The following is a 23,174-nucleotide window of genomic DNA, read 5'->3' as shown; positions in this document are numbered from 1 at the left end:
ATCATCAGGGTAGCTAGTACAAACCTAGCTCTTACAAAGCTGGCTAGTTGGAATCAATACACATTGAAGATCAGAGTATCAAACAGAAGAAAAAAAAACTTTTTTCACACAAAACTTAAAGAGTGGTGGTGCTGCTCTCTCCTTTCCCTGGGATATGGCAGAACAGGTCACTATTAACTGAGAGGGTGGCCAAGCACTGCTGTAGAGGCCATGCATCAGGTCATTAACATGTTTCAGGAACTGTAAAGACAGAGACGTACCATGATTAACCATTACCTAAGACCTTCACTAAGTTAGACTTAGCCTAGAAACTACATTGACCATGTTGCCCCTCAGCAATCTGGCAGACATACAGAGAGAGATAGAGAATTGAAAAAGGCAGCTGAGAGTTGTAATGTTAGAATGAGTGTTGAAGGGTTGCAGGATAGGCAAAATTAATTGTATTGTCAAATACAAAATACATGGCTGAAGAATAAAGAAAAACTTCAGATCCATAGTGGGGGGTACACGTTTCAAGGATTAGGTTAGCTTAAAATGTGTGTCTCTCTCTCTCTCTCTCTCTCACACACACACACACACACACACACACACACACACACACACACACACACACACACACACACACACACACACACACACACACACACACAGCTAGCATGACCAATGTTGATAGGATGACAATCTTTCCTACAAATTGCTTTGATCATTATCATCAATTCCCCCCTCTCTCTCACACACAGAACCCAAAGACACACACATACAGTTGAAGTCGGATGTTTGCAGACACGTAGAGTCATTAAAACTCGTTTTTCAACCACTCCACAAATGTCCTGTTTACAAATTATGGTTTTGGCAAGTCGGTTAGGACATCTACTTTGTGCATGACACAAGTAAACTTTCCAACAATTGTTGACAGACAGATTATTTCACTTATAATTCACTGTGGGTCAGAAGTTTACATGCACTGAGTTGACTGTGCCTTTAAAGAGCTTGGAAAATTCCAGAAAATTATATCATAGCTTTAGAAGTTTCTGATAGGCTAATTGACTTCATTTGAGTCAATTGGAGGTGTGCCTGTGGATATATTTCAAGGACTACCTCCAAACTCAAATCAAATCAAATCAAATCAAATTTTATTTGTCACATACACATGGTTAGCAGATGTTAATGCGAGTGTAGCGAAATGCTTGTGCTTCTAGTTCCGACAATGCAGTAATAACCAACAAGTAATCTAACTAACAATTCCAAAACTACTGTCTTGTACACAGTGTGAGGGGATAAAGAATATGTACATAAGGATATATGAATGAGTGATGGTACAGAGCAGCATAGGCAGATACAGTAGATGGTATCGAGTACAGTATATACATATGAGATGAGTATGTAAACAAAGTGGCATAGTTAAAGTGGCTAGTGATACATGTATTACATAAGGATACAGTCGATGATATAGAGTACAGTATATACATATGCATATGAGATGAATAATGTAGGGTAAGTAACATTATATAAGGTAGCATTGTTTAAAGTGGCTAGTGATATATTTACATCATTTCCCATCAATTCCCATTATTAAAGTGGCTGGAGTTGAGTCAGTGTCAGTGTGTTGGCAGCAGCCACTCAATGTTAGTGGTGGCTGTTTAACAGTCTGATAGCCTTGAGATAGAAGCTGTTTTTCAGTCTCTCGGTCCCAGCTTTGATGCACCTGTACTGACCTCGCCTTCTGGATGATAGCGGGGTGAACAGGCAGTGGCTCTGGTGGTTGATGTCCTTGATGATCTTTATGGCCTTCCTGTGACATCGGGTGGTGTAGGTGTCCTGGAGGGCAGGTAGTTTGCCCCCGGTGATGCGTTGTGCAGACCTCACTACCCTCTGGAGAGCCTTACGGTTGAGGGCGGAGCAGTTGCCGTACCAGGCGGTGATACAGCCCGCCAGGATGCTCTCGATTGTGCATCTGTAGAAGTTTGTGAGTGCTTTTGGTGACAAGCCGAATTTCTTCAGCCTCCTGAGGTTGAAGAGGCGCTGCTGCGCCTTCTTCACAATGCTGTCTGTGTGAGTGGACCAATTCAGTTTGTCTGTGATGTGTATGCCGAGGAACTTAAAACTTGCTACCCTCTCCACTACTGTTCCATCGATGTGGATAGGGGGGTGTTCCCTCTGCTGTTTCCTGAAGTCCACAATCATCTCCTTAGTTTTGTTGACGTTGAGTGTGAGGTTATTTTCCTGACACCACACTCCGAGGGCCCTCACCTCCTCCCTGTAGGCCGTCTCGTCGTTGTTGGTAATCAAGCCTACCACTGTTGTGTCGTCCGCAAACTTGATGATTGAGTTGGAGGCGTGCGTGGCCACGCAGTCGTGGGTGAACAGGGAGTACAGGAGAGGGCTCAGAACGCACCCTTGTGGGGCCCCAGTGTTGAGGATCAGCGGGGAGGAGATGTTGTTGCCTACCCTCACCACCTGGGGGCGGCCCGTCAGGAAGTCCAGTACCCAGTTGCACAGGGCGGGGTCGAGACCCAGGGTCTCGAGCTTGATGACGAGCTTGGAGGGTACTATGGTGTTGAATGCCGAGCTGTAGTCAATGAACAGCATTCTCACATAGGTATTCCTCTTGTCCAGATGGGTTAGGGCAGTGTGCAGTGTGGTTGAGATTGCATCGTCTGTGGACCTATTTGGGCGGTAAGCAAATTAGAGTGGGTCTAGGGTGTCAGGTAGGGTGGAGGTGATATGGTCCTTGACTAGTCTCTCAAAGCACTTCATGATGACGGAAGTGAGTGCTACGGGGCGGTAGTCGTTTAGCTCAGTTACCTTAGCTTTCTTGGGAACAGGAACAATGGTAGCCCTCTTGAAGCATGTGGGAACAGCAGACTGGTATAGGGATTGATTGAATATGTCCGTAAACACACCGGCCAGCTGGTCTGCGCATGCTCTGAGGGCGCGGCTGGAGATGCCGTCTGGGCCTGCAGCCTTGCGAGGGTTAACACGTTTAAATGTCTTACTCACCTCGGCTGCAGTGAAGGAGAGACCGCAAGTTTCCGTTGCAGGTCGTGTCAGTGGCACTGTATTGTCCTCAAAGCGGGCAAAAAAGTTATTTAGTCTGCCTGGGAGCAGGACATCCTGGTCCGTGACTGGGCTGGATTTCTTCCTGTAGTCCGTGATTGACTGTAGACCCTGCCACATGCCTCTTGTGTCTGAGCCGTTGAATTGAGATTCTACTTTGTCTCTGTACTGACGCTTAGCTTGTTTGATAGCCTTGCGGAGGGAATAGCTGCACTGTTTGTATTCGGGCATGTTACCAGACACCTTGCCCTGATTAAAAGCAGTGGTTCGCGCTTTCAGTTTCACACGAATGCTGCCATCAATCCACGGTTTCTGGTTAGGGAATGTTTTAATCGTTGCTATGGGAACGACATCTTCAACGCACGTTCTAATGAACTCGCACACCGAATCAGCGTATTCGTCAATGTTGTTGTCTGACGCAATACGAAACATGTCCCAGTCCACGTGATGGAAGCAGTCTTGGAGTGTGGAGTCAGCTTGGTCGGACCAGCGTTGGACAGACCTCAGCGTGGGAGCCTCTTGTTTTAGTTTCTGTCTGTAGGCAGGGATCAACAGAATGGAGTCGTGGTCAGCTTTTCCGAAAGGGGGGCGGGGCAGGGCCTTATATGCGTCGCGGAAGTTAGAGTAACAATGATCCAAGGTCTTTCCACCCCTGGTTGCGCAATCGATATGCTGATAAAATTTGGGGAGTCTTGTTTTCAGATTAGCCTTGTTAAAATCCCCAGCTACAATGAATGCAGCCTCCGGATAAATGGTTTCCAGTTTGCAAAGAGTCAAATAAAGTTCATTCAGAGCCAACGATGTGTCTGCTTGGGGGGGGATATATACGGCTGTGATTATAATCGAAGAGAATTCTCTTGGTAGATAATGCGGTCTACATTTGATTGTGAGGAATTCTAAATCAGGTGAACAGAAGGATTTGAGTTCTTGTATGTTTCTTTCATCACACCATGTCACGTTAGTCATAAGGCATACTCAGTGCCTCTTTGCTTGACATCATGGGAAAATCAAAAGAAATCAGCCAAGACCAGTCTGATTCATCCTTGGGAGCAATTTCTAAATGTCTGAAAGTACCACGTTCATCTGTACAAACAATAGTACGCAAGTATAAACACCATGGGACAATGCAGCCGTCATACCGCTCAGGAAGGAGATGTGTTCTGTCTCCTAGAGATGAACGTACTTTGGTGCTAAAAGTGCAAATAAATCCCAGAACAACAGCAAAGTACCTTGTGAAGATGCTGGAGAAAACAGGTTAAAAAGTATCTATATCCACAGTAAAATGAGTCTTATGTCGACATAAGTTGAAGGGCCGTTCAGCTTATGCCTGTAGCTCAGAACATGAATCAAGGATATGTATATTCTTGATAGTATTTGAAAGGAAACACTTTGAAGTTTGTGGATATGTGAAATTAATGTAGGATAATATAACACATTAGATCTGGTAAAAGATAATACAAACAAATAAAAAAAACATTGGTTTTCTATATATTTTTTTGTTCCTTCATCTTTGAAATGAAAGAGAAAGGGAGGAGATAGGATAGATAGGAGTTTAGATGTCATTTAGATTATGGCCACCAGATGACAGCAGTTTGTGTGCAACATTTCAGAGTTATCCAGAGTGGTGCCAGATTCAGCAGGGGTTCAAACTGTAGAACCCAATTACTACATATGAATATAAAAATTGATTTTTATCAAACAAAACTATGCTACATTTTATCTCTGGGACCCTCTGACAAATCAGAGCAAGATACTGAATGTAAGTACATTATTTACCTTCAGAGGTGAATGTATCAAACCAGTTTCAGTTGTGCACTCTCCTCAAACAATAGCATGGTATTTTTTTCACTATAATAGCTACTGTAAATTGGACACGCAGTTAGATTAACAAGAATTTAAGCTTTCTGCCATTATAAGACATGTCTATGTCCTGGAATGTTGGCTGTTATTTACAATGTCATTCTAGTCACATTAGGGCACGTTAGCAACAACCGTCCCGGTTTAGGGACACCGATCCCGTTTAATTGCGTAAAAGTTTTAAGGGAATATATAATTGTCACATTCTCAGGGTCAAATTCATGTGCAATAATTTGACTAATTATTGATGTAAATGAATGGGGAAAAAAATCGAGTTTTGTAAATCCTTGTGATGTTCGTCGTCCTCCTCTGATGAGGAGTAAGATAGATAGATCGGACCAATTTGCAGCGTGGTAAGTGTCCATAATTTAATTACAAAAACTGAACACTACAAAATACAAAACAACAACGTGAAACAAACGAAACAGTCTCGTGTGGCTCAAACACGAACACGGAAGACTAACACCCACAACTCAAAAGTGAAACCAGGCTACCTAAGTATGATTCTCAATCAGGGACAATGATTGACAGTTGCCTCTGATTGAGAACCATACTAGTCCGAACATAGAAATAACAGAACTAAGGTCAGAACGTGACAGTACACCCCCCCCCAAAGGTGCGGACTCCGGACGCAAAACCTAAACCTATAGGGGAGGGTCTAGGTGGGTGTCTGTCCGCGGTGGCGGCTCTGGCGTGGGACGTGGACCCCACTCCACCATAGTCCTTCTTCGCCTCTCTCTTCGCCTCCGTGGCCTCTTAAGAGTGGCGACCCTCGCCGCCGACATCGGACTGGGGACACTCACCACGGGTCCCGAATGGACGGGAGATTCCGGCAGCACCGGACGTACAGGCGATTCCGGCAGTGCCGGACAGGCGGGAGACTCCGGCAGCGCCGGAGTGAAGGGCGATTCTGGCATAGCCGGCGTGACAGGCGGCTCTGGCAGCTCCTGGCTGACTGACGGCTCTGGCAGCTCCTGGCTGACTGACGGCTCTGGCAGCTCCTGGCGGCTCTGGCTGCTCAGGACAGACTGGCGACTCTGGCAGCTCAGGACAGACGGGAGACTCTGGCAGCTCAGGACAGACGGGAGCACCTATAGGGAGGAGACAGAGAGACAGCCTGATGCGGGGGGCTGCCACCGGAGGGCTGGTACGTAGAGGTGGAACCGGACAGACCGGACCGTGAAGGCGCACAGGAGCTCTTGAGCACCGAGCCTGCCCAACCTTACCTGGTTGAATGCTCCCTGTAGCCAGGCCAGTGCGGTGAGGTGGAGTAGCCCGCACTGGGCTGTGCTGGTGAACCGGGGACACCATGCGTAAGGCTGGTGCCATGTACAACGGCCCGAGGAGACACACTGGAGACCAGATGCGCTGAGCCGGCTTCATGGCATCTGGCTCGATGCCCACTCTAGCCCGGCCGATACGAGGCGCTGCAATGTACCGCACCGGGCTATGCACACGCACCGGGGACACCGTTCGCTCCACCGCACAACATGGTGCCTGCCCGGTCCCTCTCTCTCTCCGGTAAGCACGGGAAGTTGGCGCAGGTCTCCTACCTGACTTCGCCACACATTTTTGGGGCTGCCTCTCGGGCTTCCAGCCGCACTGCCGTGCTGCCTCCTCATAACACCACCTCTTGGCTTTCGCTGCCTCCAGATCTGCCTTGGGGCGGCGATATTCACCCGGCTGTGCCCATGGTCCCTTGCCGTCAAGAATCTCTTCCCATGTCCAGGAGTCCTGTGATTTTAGTCGCTGCTGCTGCTGCCCTTTACCACGCTGCTTGGTCCTTTGGTGGTGGTTGTTTTTGTAATGTTCGTCGTCCTCCTCTGATGAGGAGTAATATAGATCGGACCAATTTTCAGCGTGGTAAGTGTCCATAATTGAATACGGAAAAACTGAACACTACAAAATACAAAACAACAACGTGAAACAAACGAAACAGTCCCGTGTGGCTCAAACACAAACACGGAAGACAAACACCCACAACTCAAAAGTGAAACCAGGCTACCTAAGTATGATTCTCAATCAGGGACAATGATTGACAGTTGCCTCTGATTGAGAACCATACTAGGCCGAACATAGAAATCCCAAATGATAGAAAAACGAACATAGACAACCCACCCAACTCACGCCCTGACCATACTAAAACAATGATATAATAACAGAACTAAGGTCAGAACGTGACAATCCTGGTGGATTGTAGACGATATGAAAATAAAAGAGTGTTATTTGTTAAATTCTGAAAGAAATGTAGTTAGTCATAATAGAGCATTCAGTGGAACAGAAGAAAATGTGCAACACAATAAGCAGTGCAATTAACATCAACAAAAGATTATTATTTGAAGCCTACACACACAGGAAGCTACCAAATATCATTAAACAACCATTATTTCATTGTACTGCAGCATTAGTGCATTTTACCGGCAGGGAATTTTTGTAAAGGTGTTCTGTATTATTGTGCATGTTCATCTTACATGCTGGTAGCCTGGAACAAATGTTATGGAAGTGAATGTGCACTTTTCAATTGAATGGACTTCAACTACAATAAACACTGCCATAGCCTGTAGTAAAAGCAAAAGCATTTGTAACATCGGAGATTCTCTAAATTAGGGACCATCACTGATAGCTTTGGACCACAGAGACAAACATTTTTATATTTGGTATTTCATTACCTGCCGAATAAAAAATCTCCTGAAAAAGTTAATTGGGCTGGATAAGCTGAAGTGGACTTGGCCAGAGTACCATTAACCGGAGCCCAGAGTAATATGATTCTGCCGGACTCTGGAAAAGCTCGGCCCCCGAGTCCGAGTTCCCCGAGTCACCCAAGTCTCAAACGAAATACCGAAATACGACCGAGCCTAGCGTGTTGACTGGATACAGTATGCCGTGAGACCCTAACCCGCTTTAGTGCACTCTGCTAGCTGTTGTTTACCAAGTGTGCTAAACTGAATCATGCAAGCCCTGCTGCTCCAATTGTAATCATTTTAATGGTTCTAGTGTCTTATATGCAATGACTGTACGGCCCACAAACACTATGCACGTTTATGTACACAGAACAAAATATAAACGTAACATACAACAATTTCAAAGATTTGACTGAGTTACAGTTCATATAAGGAAATAGGTCTATTGAAATTAATTCATTAGGTCCTAATCTATGGGAATACAGATATGGGAATACAGATATGCATCTGTCGGTCACAGATACCTTTAAAAAAGTAGGGGCGTGAATCAGAAAACCACTCTTCAATGGATGTGCGAAGTTGCTGGATATTGGCAGGAACTGGAACACTCTGTTGTACACGTCAATCTAGAGCATCCAAAACATGATCAATGGGTGACATGTCGCTTATGCAGGTCATGGAAGAACTGGGACATTTTCAGCTTCCAGGAATTGTGTACAGATCCTTGCAACATGGGGCCGTGCATTATCATGCTGAAATACGAAGTGATGGCGCAGGATAAATGGCACGACAATGGGCCTCAGGATCTCATCACGGTATCTCTGTGCATTCAAATTGCCATCGATAAAATACAGTTGTGTTCGTTATCCATAGCTTATACCTACCCATACCACAACCCCACAGCCACCATGGGGGCACTTTGTTCACAATGTTGACAACAGAAAACCGCTCGCCCACGCAACACCATGCACTCTGTCTACTATCTGTCCGGTAAAGGTGAAACCAGGATTAATCCGCAAAGAGCACACTTCTCTGGTGTGCTAGTGGCCAACGAAGGTGAGCATTTGCCCACTGAGGTCAGTTACGACGAGCACGCGATGAGCTTCCCTGAGATGGTTTCTGACAGTTTCCGCAAAAATTCTTCAGTTGTGCAAAACCACAGTTTCATCAGCTGTCCGGGTAGCTGTTCTCAGACGATCCTGCAGGTGAAAAAGCTGGATGTGGAGGTCCTGGGCTGGTGTGGTTACAAGTGTTCTGCAGTTGTGAGGCCAGTTGGATGTACTGCCAAATTCTCTAAAACAACATTGGAGGCAGCTTATGGTAGAGAAATTAACATTCAATTTTCTGGCAACAGCTCTGGTGGATGTTCATGCAGTTAGCATGCCAATTGCACGCTCCCTCAACACTTGAGACATCTGTGGCATTTAATTGAGATTGGTGTCTATTAATTGAATAGTATTTACAGTGCCTTCAGAAAGTATTCACACCTCTTGACTTTTTCCACATTTTGCGTCACTGGCCTCTACACACAATACCCTATAATGTGAAAGTGGATTTGTGTTTTTTACAAATTAATTAAAAGTTCAAAGCTGACGTGTCTTGAGTCAAAAAGTATTCAACCCCTTTATTATGGTAAGCCTAAATAAGTTCAGGTGTAGAAATGTGCTTAACAAATCATATAATAAGTGGCATGGACTCTGTGTGCAATAGTAGTGTTTAACATGCTTTTTGAATGACTACAATAAGGTAAAATTTTAAAGGGTTTATAATTACGTTATTAATGGTTATTTAATCAATAGTTAAATGCAGTATAAACCATTAATTAACAGTTATATTGCATTAGTCAAAATAGTGAGTGTTTGCCAAATAGTGAGCCAATATTTACCTCCAATTATGCACTTACAAATACTTAATATAATGCAACCTTATTTTCAATAGTTGCACAATTGAACAATAGTTATTTTCTCACTTTTGGATGTGATGCATTGTTGCTCTGTCCCAGGAAAAGAAGAGGTTGGTTTTCATGATGTGTCTTGACGGATCTTTGAAACCCTGATGCCCTGGCTAAATTTTATTCAATTATTGTTAACCATTACCATATTACCCATTTATATCAACACACACTTACCACTTCTCTGTGATAGTCCAAGTATGGTGAATGCTCTGGTGTGAAATGGTAACCGTAATACCTGGTTGGTGAAACAGTGGAGGAGATATCCTCTCACAATGTTGAATGTTTTTGGTCTTTATACCCACCATCCATTAACTGAACATGTTCAACAAAGTGCTGAATCTTCTCTAATGTATGTAGTGATGAGTACCCAATACTACCTATAAGTACATTACAAGACCAAAAGTATGTGGACACCTGCTTGTCGAACATCTCATTCTAAAATCATGGGCATTAATATAGAGTTGATCCCCCTTTGCTGCTCTAACAGCCTCCACTCTCCTGGGAATGCTTTCCAGTAGATGTTGGAACATTGCTGCGGGGACTTGCTTCCATTCAGCCACAAGCATTAGTACAACTGACTAGGTATCCCCTTTTTCTTTCCTGGCTTGCAGTTGGCGTTCCAATTCATCCCACAATATTGAAAACAGTGTGATCTTCAGACATACACTGAGGGTACAAAAGATTAAGAACAGCTTTCTGTTCAACCTTTTGTCTTGCACATTCTCCCTCTGAATGGCACACATACATGTCTCATTTGTCTCAAGGCTTAAACATCTTTATTTAACCTGTCTCTTCCCCTTCTACACTGATTGAAGTGGATTTAACACAGGACATCAATAAGGGATCATAGTTTTCACCTTTCACCTTTCACGCTGCGCCACTCGGGAGCCTATTATTGTTCTGGCAAAGATGCCTCTGTAGGAGATTTCTGAACTGTATTTGATATGAATAATATAAATGTAGGTCTACTCTGTTGTGTCAGGCAAAACAGGAGAAAATTAAGCCTATGCTGATGACTGGTCATTGGTCAACAATCAAAAAGTGCAACTTTTTGCTTCTGAAGCACAGATGACTGTACTGATTGACCGTTTGATGGTCCAATCACGTTACAATACCTGGTCAGATGATTTCAAGTCATCAGTCTCAAATCAAGTCACAAGTTATTTAAATTTCTATCAAGTCGAGTCTCAAATCATCAAAATTTGTAACTGTAGTCAGACCCAAGTCCAAGCCATGTGACTCAGGTCAACACCTTGGGTATATAGTAATTGTAGGCGACAGTCTTTCTTACAATAATCTATTTTGACTGGAATAATGTTGGTCATTGTTGTACTTCAAAATAGTTTTGCTAAATAATGTACTAATCAGATTGTGCTGCTTCCCCCTCTTCTCGTAATAATTGCTCAATGAGTCTGTCACCATGGTTGTAGGTAAAACATTTTTTGGGGTGCGTTTTTTTAGTTTGAGCATATGCCCCCCAGAAAGGTTTGTGCACGGCCCTGGTTCTCATAAGAGTGGTTTCCCAGACACAGATTAAGGCCTAGGACTAGGCCTAATCAGTGTCCAAGAAACCATCCCAGACTGTTGTCATAACTCTCCTGTGACGATCTGAAGGATCAGGTTACACCGATCTACAGCGAGAGGTCTACAGCGTGCTCTCTCTCGTAGAGGAGGAGAGCGGGAAGTCGGCTGTTTTACGGTCATAAAATACACTGCCCCTATGCTCTGTAGTGTTTGAGGTTGGAATGTAAACTGTGGAACACAGAGAGACCCTTGAACATCAAAAGTATGAATAATTAAACAATATTTATATTTTGAGAATGTGAGAGTGGTCCGTGGACACTTAAGGGACAGTCATGATGAGTGTGTTTCATTTGGTGATCTCATGAGGGACAGAAAACACACATAACTGTATCTCTTAAAAAATGCATTTCCCAGCTGTCAGGTTTACATCTTAATGTTGGATAAAATTAATGAGTAAATATTCAACTATTTGTGAGAAGATGTAATGTGATGTTTGCCTTTGAAACGAGATACTTGTTAAGATATAAAGTTTTAATTAGTCAGTGGCCACGCCCCCGTGAGGCTAGACATTTTTCCTCAGAGTATAAAACCACTTCCTACAAAATGTACATTAAAGTCAGAGACCGCCGGGACGGAGTCCCCACGTTGGAATGCCTACAAATCTATAGGCCATTAAGACCAGAAAATATGGAGCTGACGCTACATGTTGAAATGATTAAGAACTACAACTCTACCAAAGGACAAGACCATACAGTGTGGAGCATTGGCTACATGGCTGGAAATGGTCAACTCTGAGACTATCGATTCACTACAGAAGTAAGAAATTCTAGGCCATCGAACTACCAGTCTGCAGCCGGAAATGTACGAAGCCTAGGACAAGAATACCGACAACCGCTGAAACATCTATTCTATAATACAACCACGTATCGATTATGAACACAACCTTGAGACTTTCTGTCGATTGACTCTCCAGCAGACAGACCGGCGACCACAGAGAGAGACAACAAGACATACACTCGTAAATATGTCAATTACAATATATTTTCGAATGAGTGCTCGTTCATGTAAAGTATTAGCAATTTCTATGAGTGTAATTATCAGCTATAGGTTTCCCTCTCTTGAGCGGTCCACCCCCCCTTTCCTTTGTCTACTGAGCCGTCATACCGGTTTAGCCCACTAGGGACTTATCAATGCATTGTGTTAGTACCCAATATCTACTGTTTGTTAATTATGTGTTTCTGTGATTATTTAGTTAGTTAGTAAATAAATAATTAAGCCAATTTGTATATCGCTGAATAATCATTTAGAATAGGGTTCATGCAGATATCCAAGGGTTTGCAACGTTCAGTAATGAGAACTGATGAGGTAATAATGATAAATTAATAGAAGACTAATCGTTAAGATATGAAAATATCTAAACAGTCGATTTGGGAAATAGAGACTCTATAAACATTTTCCTGTGGTTCCCGACTTCCTAGTTAATTAACGTTTACATGATTAGTTTAATCACGTAATAATAATTACACATAGAGAATTGATTTGGTAAAATAACAGTCTTCACATTTAATGATAGTTAAGACACGACACTGTTCAGCAGCTAGTAGCTTACATTTTTACGTTAATGCACGATTTAAAAAGAGGGAGACATGATATCTAAGATTGCAGATTTGGGATAAACCAATAAACAGTGCACATATAAACACAACTTTACATTCTTTGCACAGTAGGCTTTTTATGTTTGCGAAAGACACATTTCAGTTGAATGCATTCAGTTGTACAACTGACTAGGTGTCCCCCTTTCCTTTCCATACCTACACCTTATTATTCAACTTGAGTGCAGTTGAAGTAAAAGAAGATACATTTATCAGAGCGCAAGGGCACGAAAGAATGAACCTTGTTTTTCTTCGCCTAGCTTTTCAGGGGTCTTCTTGCAACCTTCTCTGTGACTCTTTCTCCACCTTGTCTTCCTTTCTAACAGAGGAGTGCTCCAAATGCCAACATACTGACCCTGCATCCAAGCCTGTCACTGCTACACTAGCAGCTGCTCCCTCACCTCTGACCCGAGACTATACCTGCTGCTTTCTCCTATACAACTCCTGGCATGGCCTCTGACTTCTCGCCTGTCAGAGCAGACTATTTGCAGAAAATTACAGAGAGAGGTCCCACAATTATTATGGAAAGTGAACATTGCGGTTTCTTTTTTTCTTATTTTTCTTCTCTTCTTTTGATTATGCCAAAATGGAAGGTACTAATGTTTGTTCTATTTTGTCAGTAATCAAGATAGAAATAATGACGGTGTTGCTTTTACTTATCAAATTGAGTTGTTGGAGCCTCATTTCAGCTTGGTATCATTAAGTGCAATTACATAGGGATTTGTGAAATTCACATTAGCATGGCATTAATAATTCACAAGGTTTATTATTGTCTTGCTTTGCCAGGCTTGATAATACTTTAGCTGATACACAATTTACAGTGTTATACAAAACAGAGAATCGTAGAAAATCAACAATTTACACAACTCCTAACAAACAATTTACACAAACCAGAGCCAAATTAAGATTTAGCTAAACAAAGCATGTGGAACCATTTTTGAGTGTATTGAGTTACACTCGGGTATTTATGACATCACTCAATGTTTAACATATACCACCAATCAAATTTAACCAGGCCTTTAAGCCTAGTTAGTAATCCATAAAAAGCGTAAACAGAATGAAAGTGTCCCTAGTGTTGTCTGTGAATTGGATATGCATAAATAATACACCTATATGTAAGGCTGTTTGCTCAAACATGTCCCCACATTGAAAACGTTAACATTTGTTTTGACAAGAAAACACCATAGCCCCAACAACAAGTTAACACTATCGGAATCATAGTCATCACTCCAGGCAAATGCATTGAGCACACTAGGTGAGTCATAAATTGCCTCAGTCCTCTTGTCTGGTGCTTTTATGGATACATCAAATAAGAGCAGTAACAAAATTGTACCTCTGCTCTGTTAAAAGCAGAAATATGTAATTTTTACCATATCCAAAGTGTGAATATATGACAACGACCTATCATGGATGGAATGCATTTTCAATATGAAGACAAAACCATATACAGGTGTTTTTGCGAAAGACACAAAGTGTTTTTTTATTTGGTAAATACAGTAAATGGTAATTATTGATAATTTCATTTTGAGACTAAATGTAGGCAGGTTGTAACCAGCCTACGGTAATAGTCTACTGTTACAATTTAGAAACCCACTCACCTACAATACTTAAAGAGTCATATGCCACTCCTCAGCATAGTATACAGTTTGTGCTGAGGGTAAAAAGGTCACAAAGAACAAATCTAGCCTCTCTGCAGTGCCTCGGCTTGCCTCTAAATAATCAATAGCCACTTCCAGCAGCAGGCAACAACATGTGTCAGAGTCCTTAAAGAACAGTGGGTTTGGAGTCAGTAAAATGCTTAGCAAGCAACAACATGTGGGAGAGTCCTTAAAGAACAGTGGGTTTGGAGTCAGGCGCAGAGAGCAGAGGGTTCAAATAAATGTATATTTTATTACCGGAAAAAATGGTCACGCCAAAAACACAAGGCGCATCAACTGACCGGCCCAAACACAGGACCCAAAATGTCTGGAAAAATAAAATACAATCGAACATCCACAAACTCACAGAATAACAATCCAGCACAAACCTAGGAGGGCATAAAAGGCTTAAATAGACACAAATCAAGAAACACAATAAGGAACAGGTGCAACTAATAAGACCAAATGAACAGAAATGGAAAAAGGAATCGGTGGTGGCAAGTAGACCGGCGACAACGACCGCCGAGCACCGCCCCCTGACGCGCGGCTCCTGCAGCGCGCCGCCACCGGCCTCGATGGCGACCCGGGGGGCGAGGCACTGGGCGATCCGAGTGGAGGTGGTGGAAGTCCCTCAGTAGTGAAGGGTCCAAAATGTCCCCCACCGGTACCCAGCACCTCTCCTCCGGACCGTACCCCTCCCAGTCCACGAGTTACTGTAGGCCCCTCAACTGGCGTCTCGAGTCCAGAATAGCACGTACTGTGTACGCCGGGGACCCCTCGATGTCCAGAGGGGGCGGAGGGACCTCGGGCACCTCACCTTCCTGCAGGGGACCAGCCACCACCGGCCTGAGGAGAGACACATGAAACGAGGGGTTAATACGATAGTAAGTAGGAAGCTGTAACCTATAACACACCTCGTTTATCCTCCACAGGACTTTAAATGGCCCCACACACTGCGGACCCAGCTTCCAGCAGGGCAGGCTGAGGGGCAGGTTTTGGGTCGAGAGCCAGACCCGGTCCCCCGGTGCGAACACGGGGGCCTCACTGCGGTGCTGGTCAGCGCTCCTCTTCTGCCGTCCACTAGCCTGTTTCAATGATTCCTGGACGGCTCTCCAGGTGTCCTTCGAGCGCTGCACCCATTCCTACACAGCAGGAGCCTCGGTCTGGCTCTGATGCCATGGAGCCAGGACCGGCTGGTAGCCCAACATGCATGGGAACGGAGACATGTTAGTAGAGGAGTGGCGGAGGGAGTTCTGGGCTAGCTCCGCCCACGTACCTCGTCCACTCATCAGACCAGTCCGGCAATACGACCGCAGAAACTTACCCACATCCTGGTTTACTCTCTCCACCTGCCCATTACTCTCGGGTGGAAACCCGAGGTCAGGCTGACCGAGACCCCCAGCCGTTCCATGAACGCCCTCCAAACTCTGGACGTGAACTGGGGACCCCGATCAGAAACAATGTCCTCAGGGACCCCGTAGTGGCAGAAGACATGGGTAAACAGAGCCTCCGCAGTCTGTAGGGCCGTAGGGAGACCGGGCAACGGGATGAGATGGCAGGACTTAGAAAACCCATCCACAACGACCAGGATCGTGGTGTTTCCCTGAGACAGGGGAAGGTCGGTGAGAGAGTTCATCGACAAGTGCGACCACGACCGTTGTGGAACGGGGAAGGGCTGTAACTTCCCTCTAGGCAGGTGTCAAGGAGCCTTGCTCTGAGCGCACACCGAGCAGGAGGAGACATAAAACCTCATGTTCTTCACCAACGTGACACAGTACCTCCCCCTAAGACTCCGCACTGTCCTCTCGATCCCAGGATGACCCGAAGAGGGTAGTGTATGGGCCCATCGAATCAACTTATCACGGACACCAAGCGGCACATACTGAATACCTGCTGGACACGTCGATGAGGTCGTCGATGAGGTGGTAATTGGGTCGCCCTCTTCTTACAGAAGGTGATAGCCAAATTGGCATATTCAGAGGGAATGCGCACAGTGGAAACCTGGTCTGGACTCTCCACCGTCGTCACACAGATTGAAACACCTATGCACCTGCCTGATCACTCCTCTGACCACCCTTGGAGAGCCCCCTGTCTCCATGAAATCTCCGGATTGTGATTAGCCAGCCAGGGAATTCCCAGCACCACTGGAAATGCAGGTGAATCAATAAGGAAGAGACTAATCAGCACCTTATGATTCCCCTGCGTTACCATGTCCAGTGGAACCATGGCCTCCCTGACCAGCCGGCTCTCTCTACAGCTCATGCTGTAGAGAGTGGCTCATGCTAACTCCCCTGGGGTGAACAAGGAGTGCTCTGCCTGCCATCCTGACTCCCAGACGAGCTCCTCCAGCACCGATCGGCAGTGTGTCCTCTCCGACCACACCTGGTGCAGGAGGAGCCTCCTCCTCCGGTCCCCCTCGATGCGGCCCCCCTAACTCCATGGGGATTGGAGCGGGAGGGCCTGGAGGTGGAATAAACAGGGCCCGTTCTGGACGCCCGCGGGCAGCCAGCAGTTTGTCCAGTCGGATGGACATGTCAATCAGTTCGTCGAGGGAGAGGGTGGTGTCTCGACAAGCTAGCACCCTGAGGACGTCCTCCCGGAGGCTACAGCAATAGTGGTCCGTCAAGGCCCTGTCGTTCCACCCCGCCCCGGTGGCCAAGGTCCGAAACTCTAGCGCAAAGTCCTGCGCACTCCTTGTCTCCTGTCGTAGGTGAAACAGCCGTTCACCTGCCGGGGTAGTGATCCCTTGCCGAGTCTGGGCCATTCCACACTGCGTTGGCCCACTACAGGGCTCGACCCATCAGACAGGAGATGAGGATGCTCACACTCTCCTCCCCCGAGGGAGTCAGACGAAGGTAGCCAGGTACAGCTCCAGCTGTAGTAGGAATCCCGGGAACCCAGCCGTCGTTCCATCATACTCCCTGGGGAGCACCAGACGCAGGGCACCGGATCCTGACGCCGGAGGAGGGGTAGGTGGTGCTGGCGGAAGCGGAGCTGGGGGTGAGGTAGGGAGACCACTCCTCTCCCATCGGTCCATCCTCTCAATCATCTGGTCCATTGCCGACCCGATCTGGTGGAGAATGGCCGTATGGAGTACTCGCTCCTCCATCGATGGGAGAGGAGGTGCAGCTGCTCCTGCTGACTCCATTTACCGGTGTGGGATTCTGTCAGAGTACCTAAAGAACAGTGGGTTTGGAGTCAGGCGCAGAGAGCAGAGGGTTCGAATAAATGTATATTTTATTACCAGGGAAAATGGTCACGCCAAAAACACAAGGCGCATCAATTGACCGGCCCATACACAGGACCCAAAAATAAAATACAATCGAACATCCACAGACTCACAGAATAACAATCCCTTACAAACCTAGGCGGGCCTAACATGCTTAAATAGACAAAAATCAATAAACACAATAAGGAACAGGTGCAACTAATAAGACCAAATGAACAGAAAAGGAAAAAGGGATCGGTGGCGATGACTAATTCTACATACTGGGCCATGCACAGATGGGCCATGCACAGATCTTTGGAGGGGCAGGTGCTCAAAGATTCATAGCTAATTATCTAATGGTCGCATAGCCAAATTTCAACATAGTACCATTCAAAAGTTTGGACAAAAGTTTGACTGGTATTTTTACTACTTTCTGTCACACCCTGATCGGTTTCACCTGTCTTGTGATTGTCTCCACCCCCTGCCAGGTGTCTCCCATAATCCCCTGTGGATGTATACCGGTGGTTTCTGTTTGTCTGTTGCTATTTCAATCACATTTATTTATTAAGCCCTTCTTACATCAGCTGATGTCACAAAGTGCTGTACAGAAACCCAGCCTAAAACCTCAAACAGCAAGCAATGCAGGTGTAGAAGCACAGTGGCTAGGAAAAACTCCCTAGAAAAGGCTAGAACCTAGGAAGAAACCTAGAGAGGAACCAAGCTATGATGGGTGGCCAGTCCTCTTCTGGCTGTGCCGGGTGGAGATTATTACTGAACATGGCCAAGATGTTGAAATGTTCATAGATGAACAGCAGGGTCAAATAATAATAATCACAGTGGTTTTAGATGGTGCAACAGGTCAGCACCTCAGGAGTAAATGGCAGTTGGCTTTTCATAGCCGATCATTCAGAGGATCTCTACCGCTCCTGCTGTCTCTAGAGAGCAGGCTGAAACCGGCCTCGGGGACGACCCGGAGGACGAGGCGCAGGGAGATCCGGGTGGAGACGATGAAACTCCCGCAGCAATAAAGAGTCCAGGATGTCCTCCACCGGCTCCCATCATCTCTCCTCCAGACCGTACCCCTCCCACTCCACAAGGTACTGAAGGCCTCTCGCCCGATGCCTTGAGTCCATGATGGCTAGAACAGCATACGATGGGGCCCCCTCGATGTCCAGAGGAGGAGGAGGAACCTCCCACACCTCAGATTCCTGGAATGGACCAGCCACCAACGGCCTGAGGAGAGACACATGGAACAAGGGGTTAATACGGTAATCAGGGGGAGCTGTAACCTGTAACAGACCTTGTTCAGTCTCCTCAGGACTTTCAATGGCCCCACAAACCGCAGACCCAGCAGGGGAGGCGGAGGGGCAGGTTTCGGGTCGAGAGCCAGACCCGGTCCCCCGGTGCGAACACCGGGGCCTCACTGCGGTAGCGGTCGGTGCTCACCTTCTGCCGCCTTATGGCCCATTGCAGGTGCACATGGGCATCCCAGGTCCCATCCAGGTCCCAGGTCCCATCCCATCCACTGCAGGTGCCTCGATCTGGCTCTGATGCCACGGTGCCAGAACTGACTGATAACCTAGTACGCACTGGAAGGGAGATAGGTTAGTGGAGGAGTGGCGGAAAGAATTTTGGGCCATCTCTGCCCAGGGGATGAAAGCCGCCCACTCCTCTGTCCGGGTCTGACAACAGGACCGCAGAAACCTACCCACATCCTGGTTAACTCTTTCCACCTGCCCGTTACTCTCGGGGTGAAAACCTGAGGTGAGGCTGACCGAGACCCCAAGATGTTCCATGAACACCCTCGAGACCCTGGACGTGAACTGGGGACCCCGATCAGAAACTATGTCGTCAGGCACTATGTCGTCAGGTGAACAGGGCCTCCGCAGTCTGTAGGGCCGTAGGGAGACCGGGCAAAGGAAGGAGACGGTAGGACTTAGAAAACCGATCCACAACGACCAGGATTGTGGTGTTTCCCTGTGACAGAGGGAAACAGACAGGTGTGATCATGGCCATTGTGGAATGGGTAGGGATTGTAATTTCCCTCTGGGCAGGTGTCTAGGTGCCTTGCACTGGGCGCACACTGAGCAGGAGGAAACATAAACCCTCACGTCCTTAGCCAAGGTGGACCACCAGTACTTCCCACTAAGACAGCGCACTGTCCGACCAATGCCAGGATGACCAGAGGAGGGTGAGGTGTGGGCCCAACAGATCAAAAGGTCGCAGATCTGTAAGTAATGCCCGCTCGATGTCCGCGTCCAGCTCCCACACCACCAGTGCCACCAAGCAAGAAGCCGGAAGTATGGGAGTGGGATCCATGGGCCGCTCCTCTGCGTCATACATCCGGGACAGTGCGTCTGCCTTAGCGTTTTGGGAACCACCAAACACCACCAATCTGAAAAGGCATTTTCCCATAGGCCATAGGAGGGCAAAAGGGTAGGTGGTCTATCTGTGCATACAGCAAAGTATCAACAAATACCATCCAAAAGGTGTATAACTAAATATGTATACTTCCTAGTTTCCATCTCAATGTCTGCTGTGTTTGTGGAACAGTACTGGCAACATGTTCAGCAGGTTTAAAGGTAAACCTATAGTCTCAGAGGAATTTCCAACCAAAATATACTTTACTGCATGGAAATATAACTAGCTATATCGCTACTCATCTCGCCTTATTTTTGGGTATCTTGGAATTATTCTTGTTGTAGGTTTGATTATCAGAAAGTGCTGCACTACCAAAGCAGTGCAGTGCAGTGCAATCAAAAAAGTTGTTGCCATGCTGGATTTCCTTCAGGAGCTGATTTATGTCTATCCTGTTTGGTGTCATTAACTCAGCATGACAGGAGAAATGGCAGCATCACTCCACACAGTGACTTTGATGACCACAATGACTGGGTGGATGATTAAACCATCTCTAGAGAAATTTGCATGTCACACAGTGCATACAAAATGGGGGCCCAGGTTGAAAGTGGTAGGATTGTACAGTCTGAACATACGCTGAGACATGAGATAGCATACAAGTAAAGTAACTGCTCTCTTATTCCTAAGAAACCTCTGTGTGATGATGTCCTTCGGTGCAGGCAACACATTTCAAACATATTTCTTCCATTCTAGACACATTTTGTCATCTGCTTGCATGCACCTCCCCTGTATCAAGGTGTTTTGATACTTCCCTTATGCACTACACTTTATAACATGTTAACTTTTACTGTACCACAGGCCAATATAGTCTACCAGTCTAATTGTCTATCCTGCCCTCTATCCACCATTCATAGTAGCAGGTGGACAACAGTAGCAGGTGGATCATAGGTCCAGATCTGCAATGGGCTAACTAGCAATTATACCACACATGAAAGCATTCAAAGATGCATCAATTGTCATTACAAATAGGAATAGCTGATAGGCAGCGGAGTAGCCAGGTGCGTTATTGCGCATGAAAGAACTGTGAAGTCGTGAAACACATGGCAATTCAAAACGCCCTATTGATTGTGTTTAACAACATGGTCACAGAGCATTTCATATTACTTTGAAAAATAAATCCTAGACACTCGATTTAGTATGATATGTTATGAATTACAATTATTTCTTATGATATGTTACAAAGTACAATTCGTGCAATATGTCAACAATTTGCAAAATATACAATATGTTACGAATTTGCCAAACGCATGCTATGTTATGAATTCCAATTTATTGTGGCTAACGTTAGCTAGGTGGCTAATGCTAACCTTAGCTAGCACTAGGGATTAAGTGTTAAGGTTAGAGTTAGGGGAAGGGTTAGCTAAAATGTTTAAGGATTAAGGTTAGCGGAAGGGTTAGCTATCAATCAATCAATCAATCAAATGTATTTATAAAGCCCTTCTTACATCAGCTGATGTCACAAAGTGCTGTACAGAAACCCAGCCTAAAACCCCAAACAGCAAGCAATACAGATGTAGAAGCACAGTGGCTAGGAAACCCCCCCTAGAAAGGCCAGAACCTAGGAAGAAACCTAGAGAGGAACCAGGCTATGAGGGGTGGCCAGTCCTCTTCTGGCTGTGCTGGGTGGAGATTATAAAAGAACATGGCCAAGATGTTAAAATGTTCATAGATGACCAGCAGGGTCAAGTAATAATAATCACAGTGGTTGTAGAGGGTGCAACAGGTCAGCACCTCAGGAGTAAATGTCAGTTGGCTTTCATAGCCGATCATTCAGAGGATCTCTACTGGGACAAGTAGCACGTCTGGTGAACAGGTCAGGGTTCCATAGCCGCAGGTAGAACAGTTGAAACTGGTGCAGCAGCATGACCAGGTGCTCTGGGGACAGCAAGGAGTCATCAGGCCAGGTAGTCCCGAGGCATGGTCTTAGGGCTCAGGTCCTCCGAGAGAGAGAGAAAGAAAGAAAGAAAGAATTAGAGAAAGCATACTTAAATTCACACAGGACACCAGATAAGACTGGAGAAATACTCCAGATATAATAGACTGACCCTAGCCCCCCGACACAAACTATTGCAGCATAAATACTGGAGGCAAAGACAGGAGGGGTCAGGAGAAACTGTGGCCCCGTCCAGCAATAACCCCGGACAGGGCCAAACAGGCAGTATATAACCCCACCCACTTTGCCAAAGCACAGACCCCACACCACTAGAGGGATATTTTCAAACACTAACTTACCATCCTGAGACAAGTTCGAGTATAGCCCACGAAGATCTCCCCCACGGCACAAACCCAAGGTGGGGCGCCAACCCGGACAGGAATATCACGTCAGTGACTCAATCTACTCAAGTGACGCACCCCTCCTAGGGACGGCATGGAAGAGCACCAGTAGGCCAGTGACTCAGCCCCTGTAATAGGGTTTGAGGCAGATAATCCCAGTGGAGAGAGGGGAACTGGCCAAGCAGAGACAGCAAGGGCAGTTCGTTGCTCCAGTGCCTTTCCGTTCACCTTCACACTTCTGGGCCAGACTACACTCAATCATAGGACCTACTGAAGAGGTGAGTCTTCAATAAAGACTTAAAGGTCGAGACCGAGTCTGCGTTTCTCACATGAATAGGCAGACCATTCCATAAAAATTGAGCTCTATAGGAGAAAGCCCTGCCTCTAGCTGTTTTCTTAGAAATTCTAGGGACAGTAAGGAGGCCTGCGCCTTGTGACTGTAGCGTATGTGTAGGTATGTGCGGCAGGACCAAATCAAAAAGCTAGGTAGAAGCAAGCCCATGTAATGCTTTGTAGGTTAGCAGTAAAACCTTGAAATCAGCCCTTACCTTTAAAAGGAAGCCAGTTTAGAGAGGCTAGCATTGGAGTAATAGGATAATTTTTTGGGGTTATTGTCAAGATTCTAGCAGCTGTGTTTAGCACTAACTAGAACTAGCATCTCTGTTTTGTTTTGAGTTTAAAAGTAGAACATTTGCCGCCATCCACTTCCATGTCTGAAACACAGGCTTCCAGGGAGGGCAATTTTGGGGCTTCACCATGTTCCTTTCAGCTGTGTGTCGTCCGCATAGCATAGCTAACATGCTAAGTATTTGCAAAGTTCCTAAAAAGTAGTAAGTAGTTGCAAATTATCTAAAATGCTAAAGTTGTCTGTGATGAGATTTGAACACGCAACCTTTGGGTAGCTAGTCATTC

Source organism: Oncorhynchus clarkii, chromosome 12 (genome assembly GCF_045791955.1).
Source record: "Oncorhynchus clarkii lewisi isolate Uvic-CL-2024 chromosome 12, UVic_Ocla_1.0, whole genome shotgun sequence".
NCBI lineage: Eukaryota > Metazoa > Chordata > Actinopteri > Salmoniformes > Salmonidae > Oncorhynchus > Oncorhynchus clarkii.
The sequence above is the reverse complement of the archived record's forward strand: the minus strand, read 5'-3'. Positions refer to the sequence as shown.